This window comes from Saccopteryx leptura, chromosome 10 (genome assembly GCF_036850995.1).
Source record: "Saccopteryx leptura isolate mSacLep1 chromosome 10, mSacLep1_pri_phased_curated, whole genome shotgun sequence".
Classification (NCBI taxonomy): Eukaryota; Metazoa; Chordata; class Mammalia; order Chiroptera; family Emballonuridae; genus Saccopteryx; species Saccopteryx leptura.
In genome coordinates this window covers 45623812-45645495 of record NC_089512.1, presented here as the reverse complement: position 1 = coordinate 45645495, position 21684 = coordinate 45623812, and the positions used below count along the sequence as shown (strand labels likewise).

Below are 21684 nucleotides of genomic sequence, written 5' to 3'. Positions count from 1 at the left end.
TTGGTATAATGTTTGTGATCCTGTGCTCAAGCTGACAAGCCTGTGCTTAAAGCGGCAACCTTGAGGTTTTGAACCAGAGACTTTAGTGTCCCAGGTCAGTGCTCTGTCCATTGCGCCACCACTGGTCAGGCAGTTGCCACCTTGTTTTATCTCAGTATTATCAAGGGATTAACCTCTGAAAGAAGAGTTCTATTTACTAATATTTTTTTTAATTATTTTATTTATTGATTGTACAGAGAGAGGAGAGGAAAAGGGCAGGGGAGTGAGAAATATCAACTCATAGCTGCTCCATTTTAGTTGTTCATTGATTGCTTGCCTTGACCGGGGCAAGCCCAGGGCTTCAAACTGGTAACCTCAGCATTTCAGGTTGATGCTTTATTCACTGCACCACCACAGGCCAGGCCCATTTACTTATTATAAAAATCCTGTTGTGTTTTGAGTATTATTTGTCAGGAACTGTGCTAAGTTTGTTATATTTCTTATTTCATATAATCTTCATAACTTCCTTGCATAAGAAGTACTCTTAATACACCCATTTTAGAAATGAGAAAACTGAGGCTCAGAGCAATTAATTTTTCCAAGTGGTAGAGACAATTCAAATCATGTCTTTCATATCAGCAATTAATTTTCTAAGTATGTTGCTCTGTGTGCATATCTTTCTTAGGAAATCTTTTATTAACATGGAACATTCTTTTTTTTTTTAGATTTTATTAATTCATTATAGAGAGGAGAGAGAGAGAGAGGAGAGAGAGAGAGAGAGAGAGAAGGGGGGAGGAGCAGGAAGCATCAACTCCCATATGCGCCTTGACCAGGCAAGCCCAGGGTTTTGAACCGGCAACCTCAGTGTTTCCAGGTTGACACTTTATCCACTGCGCCACCACAGGTCAGGTGGAACATTCTTGATAATACCAGAGGACTTTGAAGAACTATACCTCTAAATAAGAGATCATTCACCCATTATGCTAATTGCCCTTTTTTTTTTTTTCAAAGAGAGTCAGAGAAAGGGATAGGGAGAGAGATGAGAAGCATCAATTATTAGTTTTTTGTCACAACACCTTAGATGTTCATTGACTGCTTTCTCATATGTGCCTTGACCGTGGGCCTTCAGCAGACCGAGTGACCCCTTGCTCGAGCCAGCAACCTTGGGTCCAAGCTGGTGAGCTCTGCTCAAACCAGATGAGCCCACGCTCAAGCTGGCAACCTCAGGGGTCTTGAACCTGGGTCCTCCACATCCCAGTCTGACGCTCTATCCACTGCGCCACCGCCTGGTCAGGCTGCTAATTGATCTTAATATTGTTTGTGTGCTCACTCATTTTTACTTTATTTTGAGAGTGTCTCTGATAATTAGCGTATTAGCTCACCAGTGTGGGAGTTTTATCATGTGCACTTTATTGTGGAGAAACCTGAATATTTCTAGGTGGTGCTGCACTGCTTCAATTTCAACCTTACATCTTTTGGCAGTTTCTTCAGTTCATCTGGATTAGAGCTTCCTTGAAAGAAAATAACACTTTCTTTTTTACTATGCTTTGTTCTATTTGGTCAGTAGTATCAATAAACATATTTCTGCCTGACCGGGCGGTGGCGCAGTGGATAGAGCATCAGACTGGGATGCAGAAAACCCAGGTTCGAGACCCTGAGGTCACCAGCTTGAGCGTGGGCTCATCTGGTTTGAGCAAAAAGTTCACCAGCTCTTGAGCTTCAGCTCACTCACTGGTCTGCTGAAGGCCCGCAGTCAAGGCACGTATGAGAAAGCAATCAATGAACAATTAAGGTGTTGCAATGTGCAATGAAAAACTAATGATTGATGCTTCTCATCTCTCCATTCCTGTCTGTCTGTCCCTGTCTATCCCTCTCTCTGACTCTCTATAAAAAAAAAAAGGCATATTTCTGTTTATCCAGAATTGTAGTGTGGTTGAGAGTTAAGGGAGGAAAAGTAGGTCAGGAGCTGTTTCTTCCATTTATCTGTTGTGCATAGATTGAACATGTGCCAGGTTATTGTAAGACCTTTTATTTTAGCCTCAATAATTAACTCTGGGAAGCCTGGAATTAGCTTTCAGGCAGCATGTGGGACCCTTAATCTCTTCTGTTACTCCATAGTAAAAAAGATGAAAAAATACAGAGAAGCAGAATTACAAATAGAATCAGAAACTAGAAATATAAATTAAAATATCCTATGTCTCAGGAGGATTTTCTGTGAGTAAAAGTAAAGACAGATCCTTGAGACTGAATAGCAGGGGCAGGCAGGAGAAAGGTAAGTTTTCTACCCATCTGTACTCTATCCCTACAATTTAAGGAAGCTGGGTCTTTGCCAACTAGAAACTTGGCAGCTGCCCTCTGTGGTGCTGCAGCAGCTATCTGCAGCACCCAAGACTCCTTTTCTCCCTCTCATCTCTCTTATCATTACCTCACTGCTTCCCTTGGTGACCACAGTTCTGTAAAGGCAGAGGCAGGAGTGGGCTAGTTATGGTGCCTTTTCAGATGACCAGGGAATGGTAGTAGGAAGGGGCAGAGAGAAGACACTTAGGGGGAGTGGTATGTATTTTTTTAGGCCTTGCTGCAAATAAACACACACATGAAGTTTTTGTTTGTTTGTTGTATTTTTCCAAAGTTAGAAGTGGGGAGACAGTCAGAAAGACTCCCGCATGCGCCCAACTGGGATCCACCTGGCATGCGTTGCTCAGTTGTGGCCGGAGCCATTCTAGTGCCTGAGGTCGAGGCCATGGGGCCATCCTCAGTGCCCGGGCCAACTGTGCTCCAATGGAGCCTTGGCTGCAGGAGGGGAAGAGAGAGACAGAGAGGAAGGAGAGTGGGAAGGGTGAAGAAGCAGATAGGCGCTTCTCCTGTGTGCCCTGGCTGGGAATCGAACCTAGGACTTCCACACGCCAGGCTGATGCTCTACTGCTAAGCCAACTGGCCAGGGGCTGAAGGTTTTTTTTTTGTTTGTTTGTTTTTTGTTTTTTGCATTTTTCCAAAGCTGGAAACGGGGAGGCAGTCAGACAGACCCCCGCATACGCCCAACCGGGGTCCACCTGGCACGCCCACCAGGGGGCGATACTCTGCCCATCCGGGGCGTTGCTCTGCCGCAATCAGAGCCATTCTAGTGCCTGAGGCAGAGGCCACAGAGCCATCCCCAGCGCCCGGGCAAACTTTTGCTCCAATGGAGCCTTGGCTGCGGGAGGGAAAGAGAGAGACAGAGAGGAAGGAGAGGGGGAGGGGTGGAGAAGCAGATGGGCGCTTCTCCTGTGTGCCCTGGCCAGGAATCGAACCCAGGACTCCTGCACGCTAGGCCGACGCTCTGGCACTGAGCTAACCGGCCAGGGCCTGTTTGTTTTTTTTACAGAGACAGAGAGAGGGATAGACAGGGACAGACAGACAGGAATGGAGAGACGAGAAGCAACAATCATTAGTTTTTCGTTGCGCATTGCGATACCTCAGTTGTTCATTGATTGCTTTCTCATATGTGCCTTGACTGTGGGCCTTCAGCAGACTGAGTAACCCCTTGCTCGAGCCAGCGACCTTGGGTCCAAGCTGGTGAGCTTTTGCTCAAGCCAGATGAGCCCGCGTTCAAGCTGGCAACCTCGGGGTCTTGAACTTGGGTCCTCGGCATCCGACGCTCTATCCACTGTGCCACCGCCTAGTTAGGCCGAAGTTTTTTGTTTTTTTTTGTTGTTTTTTTTTACAGAGGCAGAGATAGACAGGGACAGACAGACAGGAACTGAGAGAGATGAGAAGCATCAATCATTAGTTTTTTGTTGCGCGTTGCGACTTCTTAGTTGTTCATTGATTGCTTTCTCATATGTGCCTTGACCGCAGGCCTTCAGCAGACTGAGTAACCCCTTGCTGGAGCCAGCAACCTTGGGTCCAAGCTGGTGAGCTTTTTGCTCAAACCAGATGAGCACTCGCTCAAGCTGGCGACCTCGGGGTCTCGAACCTGGGTCCTTCCGCATCCCAGTCCGATGCTCTATCCACTGCGCCACCACCTGGTCAGGCTGAAGTTTTTTAATTATGGAAAATTTTATATATTTATAAGAGTAAAGAGAACAGTTTAATGAATTCCTTATACCAATCACCAACTTAAACAACGCTTGGTTTGGCCCTACTTTGACTGGGGAAGACATTTCTAAGTGTCCAGAATTAAATAACCGAGTACATATATCATCATGTGATGAGACAGTGGGATCAGGAGAGTCTTCTCTGAGTCATAGTAAATTGGGATTCTTAAGCTCGAGTCAAGCCATGATAGACTGAATTGATTATCAGATTCTTTGCTCTGGAGAGAGAGTGTATAATTTTAATGGGATCCCAACAAGATCCTTAATCTCCAAAATAGATGAGAACCATCATATTATCTAACGGCTCAACACCAGAAATTTGATTAAGAGTTCTGTGAATCTATCTTTTTTCCAACTTAAAGACTCAAAGTTGCCTCACCAGGCGGTGGTACAGTGGATGGAGCATTAGACTGGGATGCAGAGGACACAGATTTGAAACCCCAAGGTCACCGGCTTGAATGCAGGCTCATCTGGTTTGAGCAAGGCTCACCAGCTTGAGCCCATGGTCCCTGGCTTGAGCAAGAGGTCACTTGGTCTGCTGTAGCCCCGCCCCCCTAAGGCACATATGAGAAAGCAATCAATGAACAACTAGGGTGCCGCAATGAAGAATTGATGCTTCTCATCTCTCTCTCTTCCTTTCTGTCCTTATCTATTCCTCTCTCTGACTCACTCTCTGTCTCTGTCAAAACAACAACAACAAAAACTCAAAAGCTAAAGTCAAATAATACCCAGGTGGACAGTAAGGGGAGAGGTCAACAAGTATTTACCCAATTTTCTCTTAGCAGATACCATACCTAGATAATTTTTTCACTGTTCAAAATGGACAGTATTTTTTTTAAGCCATCATGGGTTTAGTAAGAAATTCTGAAAAACTCAAGAAGAAAATCTTGTACTTAGGACACAGAGGAAAATGATAGTTGGAAAAAATCGAGAAAGGAAAGAAGATAATATTAGATAGTATTTGCTTTCTTGAAATTATTTAATGAATCTGAAATAGTACCTAAAAGACAGCAGATTGACACAGAAGGGGAACCAACTGAATATCAGCAAAGATTATAGTAATAGCTAAATGTTTATTGAGTATCAGATACTGTATTAAAACCTTCATGAATTAGTTGATTAGGTCTGATTATTCCCAAGAAAGTTAAAGTAAGTAGGTTAAATCACTTCCCCCAAATTATACAACTATTAAGAGATGGGGCTCAGATTTGAATCCTAGTAGAGTGCCTATTACAGGGCTTTGAGCTTAGGGCATAGAAAGATGATTACAAAGGATCTCGAGTCAATTTTTGTACTTTCCTGTATTTTAAAAAGATAATCAGTGCTGAAAATTAAATCATTGATGTAGAAAAGAAATTAAAGTTCTTCCAAAATGCAGCAATGGAAAAGGATAAAAAAGATAAAAATTGTAGATACAGAGAATAAAGACTCAGTATGTAGAGAAATAGTATTCCTGAATAAAGGAGAATAATAAATAAATAGAAGAGAAACAGTAATCAAAGGCAAAATGGAAGGGAGCATCCTAGGGGTTAAGAAAGATACAGTTACAGTTTAAAGGATTTCACAGATATATGGAGAATACTAGATATATCAGGTTGAGGAATTTGAAAGTTCAAAGATATAAGCATGTAGGCAAGGGGTAAATAGGAGAGTGCTACAAAAAGCTATAAATAAAACTAATCACAGGCCTTGGTCAGTTGGCTCAATGGATAGAGCATTGGCCCAGCATGCGGAAGTCCCAGGTTCAATCTTTGGTTAGGGCACACATGGGAAGCGATCATCTGCTTCTCTTCCCCTCCCTCTCCCACTTCTCTAACTCTTCCCCTCTAGTTGCCAGTGGCTCCACTGGTTTGAGCATCAATCCCGGGCACTGAGGCTAGCTCAGCTTGTCTGAGTGTTGACCTCAGGTGCTGAGAATAGCTCGGTTAATTCAAGCATCAGCCCCAGACGGGTTGCTGGGTGGACCCTTGTTGGTGGGCATGCAGAAGTCTGTCTCATTCTCTTCCCTCATCTCACTTAAAAAAGAAAAAAAAACTAATCACAGATTTTCTGTTTACTACTAAATAGCAATGACACTGGAACAATATTTATAGTATTATTAGGAAAAAGAAAATGTCTAAAGTTATTAGCAAAAAACCCTCAGAAAATAAAGGAGGTAATATTAAAGAGCAGCAAGAAATATAGTGGCAGAGTATAAGCCTACCTTATCAGTAATTAGAATAAAGATGACTATGTTAACATATGAACTTAAAAGACAAGAGACTCAGGTTGGGTAGAAACCAACATCCTTGGCCCTGGCCGGTTGGCTCAGCGGCAGAGCGTCGGCCTGGCGTGCAGGAGTCCCGGGTTCGATTCCCGGCCAGGGCACACAGGAGAAGCGCCCATCTGCTTCTCCACCCCTCCCCCTCTCCTTCTTCTCTGTCTCTCTCTTCCCCTCCCACAACCGAGGCTTTATTGGAGCAAAGATGGCCCGGGCGCTGGGGATGGCTCTGTGGCCTCTGCCTCAGGCGCTAGAATGGCTCTGGATGCAACAGAGCGATGCCCCAGAGGGGCAGAACATCGCCCCCGGTGGGCATGCCAGGTGGATCCCGGTCGGGCGCATGCGGGAGTCTGACTATCTCCCCGTTTCCAGCTTCAGAAAAATGAAAAAAAAAAAAAAAATAGAAACCAACATCCAAGACTCACACACTTCCTGATTTTGAAGCTACAATAAAGCAACAGCAATCAAGGCAGTATAGTACAGTAGTCGCCCTTATGTGGTTTTGCTTTCTTTTTTTTTTTTTCCCATTTTTTTTTTTTTTTTCCTGAAGCTGGAAACAGGGAGAGACAGTCAGACTCCCGCATGCGCCCGACCAGGATCCACCCGGCACGCCCACCAGGGGCGATGCTCTGCCCATCCTGGGCGTCGCCATGTTGCGACCAGAGCCACTCTAGCGCCTGAGGCAGAGGCCACAGAGCCATGCCCAGTGCCCGGGCCATCTTTGCTCCAATGGAGCCTTGGCTGCGGGAGGGGAAGAGAGAGACAGAGAGGAAAGCGCAGTGGAGGGGTGGAGAAGCAAATGGGCGCTTCTCCTGTGTGCCCTGGCCGGGAATCGAACCCGGGTCCTCCACACGCTAGGCCGATGCTCTACCGCTGAGCCAACTGGCTAGGGCTCTGGTTTTGCTTTCTGAGGTTTCAGTGACACATGGTCAACTGTGGTCCAAAAATATTAAATGGAAAATTTCAGAAATAAACAATTAAATTTTAAATTACATGCTTTCTAAGTTGCGTAATGAAATCTTACACCATACAATCCAGGACATGAATCATGCCTTTGTTCAGTATATCCACGCTTTGTATGCTACCCACCACTTAGTCATGTAGTAGCTGTCTGTGTTAACAGATTTACTGTTAAGGTATCACAGCGCTTGTGTTCAAGTAGCCCTTATAGTAGCCTAACAGTGTGTCACAGTGCCTGTGTCATTCACCTCACTTCCTCTCATCACATAGGCAGTGTATCATCTCACATCATCATAAGAAGGGTGAGTACAGTACATTAAGCTATTTTGAGAGAGAGAAGTCACATTCACATAACTTTTACTACAGTATATTCTATTTTATTATTATCGTTAACTTCTTATTGTGCCTAATAGTATGTATAGGGTTCTGTACCATCCACTGGGGATCTTGGAATGTATCCCCCACAGATAAGGAAGGGGGCTAGTATATAAGTGAAAGAATGGATATATAGTGTAGAGAAGAGAGCTCAGATGTAGACCTACACAAATATAGGTAATTGGTCTTTGACAAAGGAAGAGTGGCAGTTGAGTGAAGAAAGGAGTCTTTTCAACAAATGAGTCTGCAAGGAACAATTAAATTAAAGTCCACATACAAAAATGGACACAGCCCTTACACTTCAAAATGTAGCATAGATATAAATGTAAAAATCACAAAACTTCTAGAAGAAAAAAACGAGAAAATCTAGGTGACCTTGGCTTTGGCTAAGTATCTTGAGATATAACAACAAAACACATTATCTGATAAAGGATTGCGAAATTAGCCAATCGCAAAGTTAAAGAGCAGTATTCAAAAGGCTGGCCTTATGTCTGATAGCAGTTGCAAGTTCAAGGGTCTCTAAAACCACCTGTAGGTTGGACTGTAGAATTCATTGAAAGCTGTTTATACTTGTTGCAGGAAAGCAACCCAGTGAAGGATTGACACTCAGATAACTATGAGGAAAAGAGAACTTATTAAAGTCAGCAGAGCACGCGGGGCCTGTGGCTCCAAAGACACGTGCTTCCGGAAATTAGATTTCTTACATCTTATATACCCTTTACAGAACACAGGTTCTCATACATGGATCTCGTGATTCCTTGTCTACAGGTACATACGTCAGTCACGCGATTTCAGGATGGGATGGGGCTTACATGATGTCAGAGGATAAGCGTTTGTAAATCGCCTATTAGGAGAAAGAAAGGGGAGAGGAAAGGGCTACTCAAATCTCCCTTCCCCCTCCCGCATTCCTGGCTGTTTACCTTCTTCCTCACAGGTGTGGGGAAGGGAGGGGTCCGAGTCTCCTTCCTCCTTCCTTTCAAAACCTTCTAATACAAAAACCTCTCCATTTACAACATAACAGCCCTTCATGAGCAGGAATGCGATAGGCCATCTTGAGCTGGTGTAAATCACACACAAGTATAAAAATCATATTTACAAAATCTCTCTGAACACTTGGCCTAAATAATAAAATGCCTTTTAAACCTCTTAGTAAAAGGGGGTGTTTCTTATCTCATACTCACAGTATTTACTACAGTGGAAAGATACAGATTTAAATAAATCAGTTAAGTAAAAAGGTGCATAGGGCAGAGTCCAGAAAAGTATCAAATGTGGATCTTCCAGTTGTCCTTTTCTCATGAAGTCAGGTACAGCTTTACTTTGCCAGTATTGATGTTTGACATCATGCACACAGTATTGCCAGCCAGAGAAGCTTGCGTGAGCTTTGGTGTCCAGAGTCTTTATTGGGGTTCAGTCATGTAAACCTGACTACTCATGTGGCTGGTTTAAGTCTTCGGTCCCTCTGGAGGTCGAGCTGATACTACATGGCACAAATGCCCCCCACTTAAATCACGTTGGTGTGACTCAAAGATTCTACCCTAAATCACACTGTTACTATCTGGCTGGCCCAATGCCCTCAGTTAAAGACATTTTTATCAGACATGACACTTACAAGGTTTTTTATTTTAATTTTATTTTTTTAATTTATTAGTTTTAGAGACAGAGGAAGAGAGAGAGAAACACTGATTTGTTCCAATTATTTATGCATTCATTGGTTGATTTTTGTGTGTACCCTGATTGTGACATTCCAGTGTTTTAGAGATTAATTTCCAGAAGCTAAGGGCAAAAGCCGGACCTCTCTTTGGGTAAAATTAAATTAGTGCACAACCTAAATTTGTATCTAAAATATAAAAACTCAAAAAGTGGGCAAAAGACTTGAACACACACCTCACCAAAGAGTGTATACAGAAGGCAAACAAGTGTGAAAGATGAAAAGATATGAAAGATAAGACTATCATTTGTCATTAGGGAACTATAAATGAAAACAATAATGAAATGGCATTAACACCTGTTAGAATGGCTAAAATCTCAAAAGCTGACAGTACCCAATTGCTGACTAGTATGCAGAGCAAGAGACTTGTTAATTGTTGGTGGGAATGCAAAATGGTGCAGGCACTTTGAAGACAGTTTGGTAATTCCTTATAAAGCTAAACATTTTGGCTCCCATTTCTCTTTATATATTTATTTATGTGATTAATCTCCCATATATAACCAATTCCCCATCTCTGCCACCCCACTAACTGAACATTCATCTCACAGTACTTCAACTCCAATTTACAGAGAATGTCTCTTCTTAAACAGTCATGGAACATTTACAGAAGGTAACCATAATAGAAAACAAAAACATTTCGATATAGTCTGTGAAGCAGAAATTTGATAGATCCTTGTATCTGGCCACATTGTAATAAAATTTGAAATTCCAAGAAGAAAAGAAAATTAAACGAAATCAAGAAAAAGAAAAAAGCCTGACCTGCGGTGGCGCAGTGGGATAAAGCGACGACCTGGAACACTGAGGTTGCCGGTTCGAAACCTTGGGCTTGCCTGGTCAAGGCACATATGGGAGTTGATGCTTCCAGCTCCTCCCCCCCTTCTCTCTCTCTCTGTCTCTCCCTCTCCTCTCTAAAATGAATAAATAAAAAAAATTTTAAAAAAAATGAAATATGAGGAATGTTAGAGTTTTTTATATAGAAATTTAAAAATGATCAGATTATCATATAGCAGTTATGTTGAATTTGAAAATACAGCTGAAAATTAGATTATGAGAGGGGAAATATTTCAAGATTGATTTTTTTTTTTTTTTACAGAGACAGAGTAAGAGAGGGATAGACAGGGACAGACTGACAGGAACGGAGAGATAAGAAGCATCAATCATTAGTTTTTTGTTGTGCGTTGCAACACCTTAATTGTTCATTGATTGCTTTCTCATACATACCTTGACCGCGGGCCTTCAACAAACTGAGCAACCCCTTGCTTGAGCCAGCAACCTTGGACTCAAGCTGGTGAGCTTTGCTCAAACCAGATGAGCCCTCGCTCAAGCTGGCGACCTCAGGGTCTCGAACCTGGGTCTTGTGCATCCCAGTCCGATGCTCTATCCACTGCGCCACCGCCCAGACAGGCTGATTTTTTTTAAATAGGAAAATTTGGAAGTCTAATATGTTGGAAGAAATATCAATAGAGAATGTCTGGAAAATAACTTTAAAACAGACTACTGCTGACAGTTTTATGGGCAAGTTTTTTCCTGTTTCTATGAATAGATAAACCAGGCAATAAAACATGCAGAGTGTAAAACTAAAGGTTTACCAGTACACGAAACAAAACTGATTTAGCTATATAATAAAAATTAACAATACAGAAAGTTATAAACCAGCCATATACTATAGAAGCAAAAATTTTTAAATAAAATTAACATATTATGAGAATTATATACCTTGAACCAAGCAAAATGTATCTGAAAGTAAAGATGGTTGATTTAATATTAAGAAATTACCAACAATATGTTTATATCAGTAGATCAAAGAACTATATTTTTGTATAGGATACTTTTCATGCTGTATTTAAAAACTTTTTGATAACCTTACAAATTAGGAATTAAAAGATACTTTTACATATATTTTTTAAAACCTATCAAGTTATTAGCATATACCTTATTTATTTACTTATTTATTTTTAGCAAATACCATATTTAATACTTTCCCATTAGAAGCAGACATTCCCAGCCTGGCCTGTGGTGGTGCAGTAGATAGGGTGGGGACCCGGAACACGGAGGTCACCTGTTCAAAACTCAAAGTCGCTGGCTTGAGATGGGCTGCTGGCTCAACTTGAGTGCAAGGTCGCCAGTCTGATCCCTGTTCAAGGTATATACGAGGAGCTATCAATGCACAACTAAGTGGATCAACGAATTGATGCTTCTCTCTCTCCCCTCCTGTCTCTTTCTCTGTCAAAAAGAGAAACAGACATTCCCATTGAAAGCAGGAACAAGATAAGGAGGTCCACTGGCACCACAATTATTTATTTAGTTTTCTGTTGTTGTTTTTGTTTGTTTGTTTGTTTGTTTTTTTAGAAAATGAATTCAGTTTTTATTCTTTTTTTTTCTTTTTTTTTTTTTGTATTTTTCTGAAGCTGGAAACGGGGAGAGACAGTCAGACAGACTCCCGCATGCGCCCGACCAGGATCCACCCGGCACACCCACCAGGGGCGACGCTCTGCCCACCAGGGGGCGATGCTCTGCCCCTCCGGGACGTTGCTCTGCCGCAACCAGAGCCACTCTAGCGCTTGGGGCAGAGGCCAAGGAGCCATCCCCAGTGCCCAGGCCATCTTTGCTCCAATGGAGCCTCGGCTGCGGGAGGGGAAGAGAGAGACAGAGAGGAAGGAGGGGGGGTGGAGAAGCAAATGGGCGCTTCTCCTATGTGCCCTGGCCGGGAATCGAACCCGGGTCCCCCGCACGCCAGGCCGACGCTCTACCGCTGAGCCAACCGGCCAGGGCCTGTTGTTTTTTTAATGTTAGATTTATTGAGGTATAATTTACATGCAGTAAGTTTGTTTGCTCTTTTTGGCCTGGCCGAATGCTGAGTTGGTTAGAGTGTCGTCCCAGTAAGCAATGGTTGCAGGTTCCATCTCTGTCAGGGCACAACAGATCCATGTTTTTATTTTGCTCTCTCACTCTCCCTTCCTCTCTCTAAAATCAACAAATTAAAAAAAAAATTTTTTTAAATAAAGTTTACTCTTTTTGTTTTTATTTTAAATTGATATTTAGAGAAAGAGGAAGGGAGAGAGACAGAGAGCGAGCTAGAGAGAAACATCCATTTGTTGTTCCACTTATTCATTCCATAATTGGTTGATTCTTGTATGTGCCCTGACCGGGGATCAAACCCACAACTTCATGTGTCAGGACAGTGTTCCAAACAACTGAACTACCCAGCCAGGGTCTTTGTAGTTGTTTTTTGTACATTGTATATTTTGGACCCTGCTGCCATGTTAAACTTATTAAAATTAAAACATTAAAAACTAATATTTGCAAGGAGCTGATTCTTTGAAAAGATCAACAAAATTGACAAATCCTTGGCAAGACTCACTAAGGGAAAAAGAGAAAAAGACTCATATAAACAAAATCCAAAATGAAAGAGAAATCATCACAGATAGCATAGATATACAGAGAATTATTGTAGAATACTATGAAAAACTATATGCCATCAAATTTAACAATCTAGAAGAAATGGATAAATTCCTAGAACAATGCAACCTTCCTAGATTGGGTCACAAAGAAGTAGATAGCCTGAACAGACGCATAAGCAGGGAGGAAGTAGAAATAGCTATCAAAAACCTCCCAAAAAATAAAAGTCCAAGACTGGATGGTTATACTAGTGAATTCTATCAAACATTCAAAGAAGACTTGGTTCCTATTCTACTCAAAGTCTTCCAAAAAATTGAATGAGAAGCAATACTTCCAAACACATTTTATGAGGCCAACATAACCCTCATACCAAAACCTGGCAAGGACAACACACAAAAAAAGAAAACTGCAGACCAGTATCTCTAATGAATACAGATGCTAAAATTTTAAACAAAATACTAGCAAATCGAATACATTAAAAAAATAATTCATCATGATCAAGTGGGATTCATCCCGGAATCACAAGGATGGTTCAACATATGTAAAACAGTTAACGTAATACACCATATCAACAAAACAAAGAACAAAAACCATATGATCCTATTAATAGATGCAGAAAAGGTATTCAATAAGATATATCATTTTAGCCTGACCTGTGGTGGCGCAGTGGATAAAGCGTCGACCTGGAAATACTGAGGTCGCTGGTTCAAAACCCTGGGCTTGCCTGGTCAAGGCACATATGGGAGTTGATGCTTCCAGCTCCCCACCTTCTCTCTGTCTCTCTTTCCTCTCTGTCTCTCTCTCTCCCTTTCTCTCTCCTCTCTAAAATGAATAAATAAAATTAAAAAAATAATATTCAAATAACTTATAAAAAAAAGATATATCATTTTATGTTTAAAACACTCAACAAAATGGATATAGAAGGAAAATATCAACATAATAAAGGCCATTTATGACAAACCATCAGCTAACATCATATTAAATGGCAAAAAAAACTGAAAACTTTTCCTCTAAAATCAGGAACAAGACAAGACTGCCCACTCTCTCCACTCTTATTCAATGTAGTGCTGGAAGTTCTAGCCAGAGCAGTCAGACAAGAGAAAGAAAGAAAAGGCATTCATATTGGGAAAGAAGAAGGCAAAGGTTTCACTTTTTGCAGATGATATGATCCTGTACATTGAAAACCCCAAAGACTCCACAAAAAGACTATTAGAAACAATAAACCAATACAGTAAGGTCACAGGATACAAAATTAATATACAGAAGTCTATTGCTTTCTTATATGCCAACAATGAAACTTCAGAAAATGAACTAAAAAAAATAATCCCTTTCACGGTTGCAACAACAAAAGTAAAATACCTAGAAATAAACATAACAGAATATAAAGGACCTATATAATGAAAACTACAAAGCATTGTTAAGGGAAATTGAAAAAGATACAATGAAATGGAAAAGTATTCCTTGAATACTTTTAAGAATAAATATAGTTTAAATGACCATATTACCCAAAGCAATATACAAATTTAATACAATTCCCATCAAAATTCCAGTGTCATTTTTTAAAGAAATGGAACAAAAAAATCATCAGGTTTATATGGAACTATAAAAAACTCCAAATAGCCAAAGTAATCTATAGAGTAATATATAGAGTAAGGAAGCAAAATATTCTCCCTTACGGTATTTCAAAAAAGGTAAAACTTGAAGCTTTGGCATTTCATAGACCCACAGTGTTTCTGCAGAGGAAGGGGGAGGTGATCTGTGCCTAGTGGAGGCAGCTTTGTTACTCAGCACTACTTAACTGAGAATGAGCTTTTAATGAGGCACATTAAAAGCTAAGGCTCTGCTGGACCCGTGGTGGTGCAGTGGCTAAAGCATTGATCTGGATGGAATGCTGAGGTTGCTGGTTCAAAACCCCGGGCTTGCCTGGTTGAGGCACATATGCAAGTTGATGCTTCCTGCTCCTCCCGCCCCCCCTAAAATGAATAAAGTCTTAAAAAATATTTTAAAAAAGGAAAAAGAAAATTCTAAGAGAACAAACAAAAAAACCAACAACAAAAAAACTGAGCCATAGTAGGTTTGGCGAGGTTTCATATACCCAAAGAGAATGTCAGGACACAATAGCTGCTTACAAGCTAAGCATCAGCCCCAGCCCAGTCAGACTGATTCCCCTCAAGAAGCACAGATAATTCAGGCCAAGAATAGAAGAAAAACAGCCCTGGTTGTCAAAAAATGAAAAAAGGAGATCGCCAAGAATCATCATCCATATGAAATTAGAAATTGTTGGCTACCTGTATTATCCGGGGGGATCAGTCTTTGTATTATTGGAACACACTGTAAAGAAATAGGAACAAGGGACTTCTCCAGATTTATAAATGACGATTTAAAAACCTTTTAAAAATTTTATATATTATTTTTATTTATTTATTTATTTTAGAAAGGGGGGAGGGAGGGAGGGAGGGAGGGAGGGAGGGAAGGGGGGAGAAGGGGGGAGAAGCAGGAAACATCAACTCCCATATGTGCCTTGACCAGGCAAGCCAGTTGTTTGCAACTGGTGACCTCAGCATTCCAGGTCAATGGTTTATCTACTGCACCACTACAGGTCAGGCAGATTTAAAAATATTTTTATTAATCCTTCACCTTTGCCTGTTTAAAGCTGGGGATATTCAAAGGATGACCCAGTATGTGCATGACAAACATTTTGAAGTTCTGCATTCTGACTTGGAACTACAGATTAGCTCAGTCCTTCTAGACTGGCTTTTAGAAGTATGTGAAGTATACACACTTCATAGGGAAACATTTTATCTTGCACAAGACTTTTTTGATAGATTTATGTTAACACAAAAGGTTATAATTAAAAATATGCTTTAGCTCATTGGAATTACCTCATTATTCATTGCTTCCAAACTTTAGAATATCTGTGCTCCTGAGTTCCAAATTTGTTATGTCACTGATGGTCCTTGCAGTGAAGAGGATATCTTAAGGATGGAACTCAGAGGCTTCAGAATGGGAACTTTGTCATGTAACAGTCATCTCCTGGCTAAATCTCTGCTCCTAAAGTTCTACCTCAGTATTCTGAAGAAAAGTTTCTTCAGATAGCTCAGCTTTCAGATCTGTGTATTCTAGCCATTGAGTCATTCGAGTTCCAGTAGAGAACACTAGCTTCTACCTTGTGCCATTTTCTTCTATTGAAGTCATTTAAAAAGCCTCAGTTTTGGAATTGGACAGCATTTCTGAATGTGTAGATTGAATGGTGACTTTTACTTTTGTCAGTGTAGTGAAAAGTACTAGTCCAGGAAGCTGAAGATTTTGTTTTGCCATTAATTTGAGAGAGAGAAAGAGAGAGAGAAGCATCAACTTCTTGTTTCACTTAGGTATTCCATTTAGTTGGGCACTCTCTGGTCGCTCCTCACCCACGACTCGACGTGTTAGGACCATAGTCTATCCACTGAACCACACCTGTCCAGGGCCGAAGCTGAAGATTTTAAAGATTTCTATGGAACACAGACACAATATTCAGGTACATACAAGTTATTTGGCTATGCTGGAGGAACTAAATTACATAAACACCTTCAGGAAGGGGGACAGTTGTCACAAGTATTTAATGGAAGCATTATGACACCACTAAGGAGCACTGAAAAACCACCAGGAAATACTAAAGAAGTTAACTAAGTAAACAGTCATTCACGGAGTATTGAGTAGAATTTCATAAAAATTTAACTACTAAAGCTTTATAGGAAAATAGTGCTATATCTGTCCTAGCCCATTCAGTAATTTCACTGCTATTCTTTAATTTAAAAAAAAGAAAACACTTAAAATCGGCACTAAGGAAGCTGTTTAAAGAAACAGCAGGACTTGTTTATAAAAATGAATTCATTCCCAAGGTGACTGGATAGAAGCCAGCTACAATTTACCGTATTTCCCCATGTATAAGACACCCCTTTCAAAAAATTTGGGGTCTGAAAACTGGGTACATCTTACACAGTGGTTGTAGATGTTTTTACTTGCATTTCCTGCTTGAGAAGTTGTATGAATTTTATGATGAATAAAACTTAGTTCAATAACTTTATGTAATTATTTTTTTTTCAAATTTCAGGCCCCAAAATTAAGGTGCATCTTATACATGGGAGCATCTTATACATGGGGAAATACGGTATAACATAAAAAAATTTTGACCCAGTGTTACTATGTTTACCTTGATAAATGAGGAACTTTATCAATAAATTTTAGAGTAGATAAGTGATACTTTAAAAGGCATATTAGCCTGACCAGGCAGTAGCACAATGGATAGAGCATTGGACTGGGGTGTGGAGGACCCAGGTTTGAGACCCGGAGGTGGGGCTCATCGGCTTTGAGCAAAGCTCACCAGTTTGATCCTAAGTCAAGCAAGGGGTTACTCGGTCTTCTGTAGCCACCTGATCAAAGCACATATGAGAAAGCAATCAATGAACAACTAAGGAGCCCCAACGAAGAATTGATGTTTCTCATCTCTCTCCCTTCCTGTCTGTCCCTCTCTCAGACTCTGTCTCTGCCACACAAAAAAATAAAAAAATAAAAGGTATATTAAATGATGTAGTACTTTGAATCTATTTTTTAGATGCTCACAATTCATGTACTCTTGCAATTGATTTTTTTTTAATTTTTTATTTATTCATTTTAGAGAGGAGAGGGAGAGACAGAGAGAGAGAAGGGGGGAGGAGCTGGAAGCATCAACTCCCATATGTGCCTTGACCAGGCAAGCCCAGGGTTTTGAACCGGCGACCTCAGCATTTCCAGGTCGACGCTTTAGCCACTGTGCCACCACAGGTCAGGCTGCAATTGATTCTTGAAAATAAAATTTAAACCTGTTTACAAAGAAAAAGGCTCACAGAACTTCTCGCAGGCTGTTGGAGACTTTGTAAGGTCTGGAAGATCTGCACTAGTAGATGGAGGAAATATTAAGTGACATTTAAATATTATCACTAAGATATACTAGAAAAAGCAATTGTTTTATTATGTACTAACAAACATAAAAGACAACTCAGTAAATGAAAGTCATTTTATATTCCTGGAAGGGAAAAGTAAGTATTTTAAAATTGAAAGTTCTTTTCAAAGCAAATAAAAATTATGTAATGCCATTTCAGTCAAATCTTATTTGAATTTTTACAAACTAGTAATGTTGGCCCTGGCGGGTTGGCTCAGTGGTAGAGCATCAACTCAGCGTGTGGAAGTCTCGGGTTCGATTCCCAGCCAGGGCACACAGGAGAAGCGCGCATCTGCTTCTACACCCTTCCTCTCTTCTTTCTCTCTTATCTTTCTTTTCCCCTCCTACAGCCAAGGCTCCATTGAAGCAAAGTTGGCTTGGGTGCTGAGGATGGCTCTGGTTGCAACAGAGCAATGCCCTGGATGGGCAGAACATTGTCCCCTAGTGGATATGCTGGGTGGATCCTGGTCGGGCGCATGCAGGCGTCTGTCTCTCTGCCTCCCCGCTTCACGTCAGAAAAATACAAAAAATAAGTAAAATAAAATGAAAACTGGTAATGTCTTCCACCATCCAGATCTTGGTTTCTAATACTATTCTCTTATAAAGGGATCCAAGGCTTCTTGGAAAAATAGCTAATCTATAGGATCATTTGGAGTATTTTTATTTTATTTTATTCTTTTTTTTTTTTTAGAGGAGAGAGAGAGGGAGAGAGAGAGACAGAGAGAGAGAAGGGGGTAGGAGCTGGAAGCATCAACTCCCATATGTGCCTTGACCAGGCAAGCCCAGGGTTTTGAACCAACAACCTCAGCATTTCCAGGTCGACGTTTATCCACTGCGCCACCACAGGTCAGGCCTGGAGTATTTTATAGTACCAGAAAATACAGAAATATTAAAACAAGCAAAGTGATGGAATATGTGAAAACAATGCAAGAGCCAACCTGAAAAAGCTTCCAATGGCCAAAACTGGAACAATTTGAGCAACAAAATAAATAATGATATTGGATTTTAACCTAAAGTATAAAATAAATGCAGATCAATACATACTTACGTAAATGATCTTTCTTTTTTTTTTTAACTAGGGAGAGAAATGAGAAGCATCAACTTATAATTGTGGCACTTAGTTGCTCACTGATTGCCTCTCATATGTGACTTGATGGAGTGGTTCCAGCTGAGCCAGTGACCCCTGGCTCAAGCCAGCAACCTTGGGCTCCAGCCAGCGACTTGTGGGCTTAAACCAGTGAACGTGGGGTAATATCAATGATTCCATGCTCAAGCCAGTGACCCCGCACTAAAGCTGGTGAGCCTGTGCTCAAGCCAGCAACCTTAAGGTTTTGAACCTGAGCCCTCAGCATCTTAGTTCAATACTTTATCCACTGCACCACTATGGTCAGGCTTATGTAAATAATTGACTGAATAAATATGTGGGGGAAAGAGTCTCCCATATAGAATCACAAATAACACGGGAATAAAATTTTTGTTGCATCCACAAAAACACTTGTTCTTATCTAACTCGAGTGTGCTGATCTTAAATCTGACATTAGTTTTTCTCTGTAAGCTACAGTTTTTTTGCAATTCAAGATTTTAGGTTTTCATCTTAATGTAACATTTTCAACATTTAGTCTAACATAATTAAGTAGAATGTCTTCTTGGGCATCATCTTTGTGAAAATATAATAATTTATATAATGCAGTAAATATACTAATACACTAAAAGATATGATTGCATCAATTTGTCTACAATTTCAAAATAGAACATATTAATTATTTTTATTTATTTATTTATTTATTTTATTTATTCATTTTAGAGAGGAGAGAGAGAGAGAATGGAGAGACAGAGAGAGAGAGAGAAGGGGGGGGAGGAGCTGGAAGCATCAACTCCCATATGTGCCTTGACCAGGCAAGCCCAGGGTTTTGAACCGGCGACCTCAGCATTTCCAGGTCGACGCTTTATCCACTGCGCCACCACAGGTCAGGCAATAGAACATATTAAAACACTTATTTTAATCATAAAACTCCAGCAGTAGTCTGCCATCATATTTCTGTCCCATCGCCCCTGATAACACTCTTCCATCATCTTCCGATCTTGATGAAAGCGTTCTCCCTGCTCATCACTAACAGCTCCAAGATTTTCAGGAAACTTATCAAGGTGACTGTTCAGGAAGTGAATCTTAACGCTCATGTTACATCCAATGTCGCAGAAAGCCAACAGCATCCTTCGAACCAGAGTTCATAGTTTTCTGCTTTTTTGTTGCCAAGGAAGTTCTTTGTAACTGCCACAAAAGACTGCCATGCTGCTTTCTCCTCGTTATTCATCTTCCTGGCAAATTCTTCATCACGTATGAGGGTTCAAATTTGAGGTCCATCTAATATACTTGCTTTTATCTTCTCGAAAGACAAGGCAGGAAAAGCAGAAATATGTTGAAAGCATTCATTTTCTCTATTCAAAGCCTGAACAAACTGCTTCATTAAGCCAAGTTTGATGTGAAGTGGGGGAAAAATGATCCTGTCTCGATTAACTACAGGTTCATTCACAATATTTTGCATTCCTACTTCCAGAGCTTCATGTTTCGGCCACTCCTTCTGTGTCCAGTGTTTCTCCTGAGCTCGGCTGTCCCACAAACACAGAAAGCAAGGATACTTCGTGAAACCTCTCTTTTGTCCTAGCAGGAAATTTACCATTTTAGGATCCACACAAATGATCCAGTTATGCTCCTCATACTTCAGAAAGTCGAGGACAGTTTTTATGTTATTATAATCTTCTTGCAGATGAATTGAATAACCAATTGGAACTGCTGCATAAACATTACCGTTGTGTAGGAGAACACATTTCAGACTCCGTTTAGAGCTGTCAAGAAATAGCTGCCATTCTGTTGGACTGTAAGTGGTAACACCTAGCTGGCTAAGAGGACTACTGATATCATGACAGTAAACAAAGTGTTTGTTTTCAGAGAAAGAAGTCCACAAAAATTTGTTCACGCTTCCTGAAATGGGATACTTTAGCTGACCGGTGAAGTACATTCTTTTCTCGAAGTCTGGAGGCTAATATCTCAGCTGCTTTCTTTGATAGGCCTAAATCTCTTACTAAGTCATTCAATTCGAGTTGACTAAACTGCTGATGGGTTAGTGACTGCTTGGCATCAGAAAAAGACCCTTCAAATTCTACAACCATTTCCTCATGCATCTTATCAAAGTACACTTGATCACCGTGTTCACTTTCTTTGTCCTTAGAAGAAATAAAACCATTGAAAACTGGAACTGGGAGTGTCTCAGAGTGTGGGATAGGTCATATTGCTGAAGGAATATTAGGATATGCAATCATATGCCGTTTTTTCTTGCCAATGCCCTTTGTATGGATCAGACAGAAATAACAGTCACTGCTGTGGGCCTTATGTTCACACCAAACCATGGAAATACCAAAAGGCATTCCTTTGCGTTTTCCTTTTGGCCAGTCACGAAGCATTTCCTCTCAATTATGATACACAATATGAGGAGCCCAATTCTTGTCTTGATCGCCAAGGGGAACTTTAAAATAGGCAATATATGCACGTGTCACAAATGATGAAATATTGCACCTTTGACGTTGAAGTGTGTAACAGCCACATATATAACAGAAGGTGTCAGGACTATTCTTACATTTATGCCTACTCGAAGAAGCTATGATTCAATCTTAAAACAAGAGGGTGTTTTTATCAGATAATAATTTTTTACCTTTAAAAACAACTACAATTATGTAAAAATGATGTTTGTAAAACATTAATTGCCTTGTGGTTATGTTCTATCCAAGAGTCACTGCCCTTTAACTCCAATTTAAAAACCAATGCATGCCAATAACTGTAACAAAAAGAAATTAAAATTGCATAAAAACTAGAGCATGCACCAAAAAAACGGATTTCAGATTTGGAATGAGCAATGCAGAAATATATAGAAACAGTTCTAAAACCTCATGCAACAGAAAATGAAAAAAAAGTTGT

At 40.5% G+C, this 21684-nt stretch overlaps 1 protein-coding gene and 1 pseudogene across 9 annotated transcripts in view; both read left to right on the top strand.

Moving 5' to 3' along the window:
• Window positions 1–21684, top strand: part of TFDP2 (transcription factor Dp-2) — a 191264-nt gene that overhangs the window by 80027 nt on the left and 89553 nt on the right. The window lies entirely within an intron of this gene.
• LOC136382405 (G1/S-specific cyclin-E2 pseudogene) lies at window positions 14859–16423 on the top strand (annotated as a pseudogene).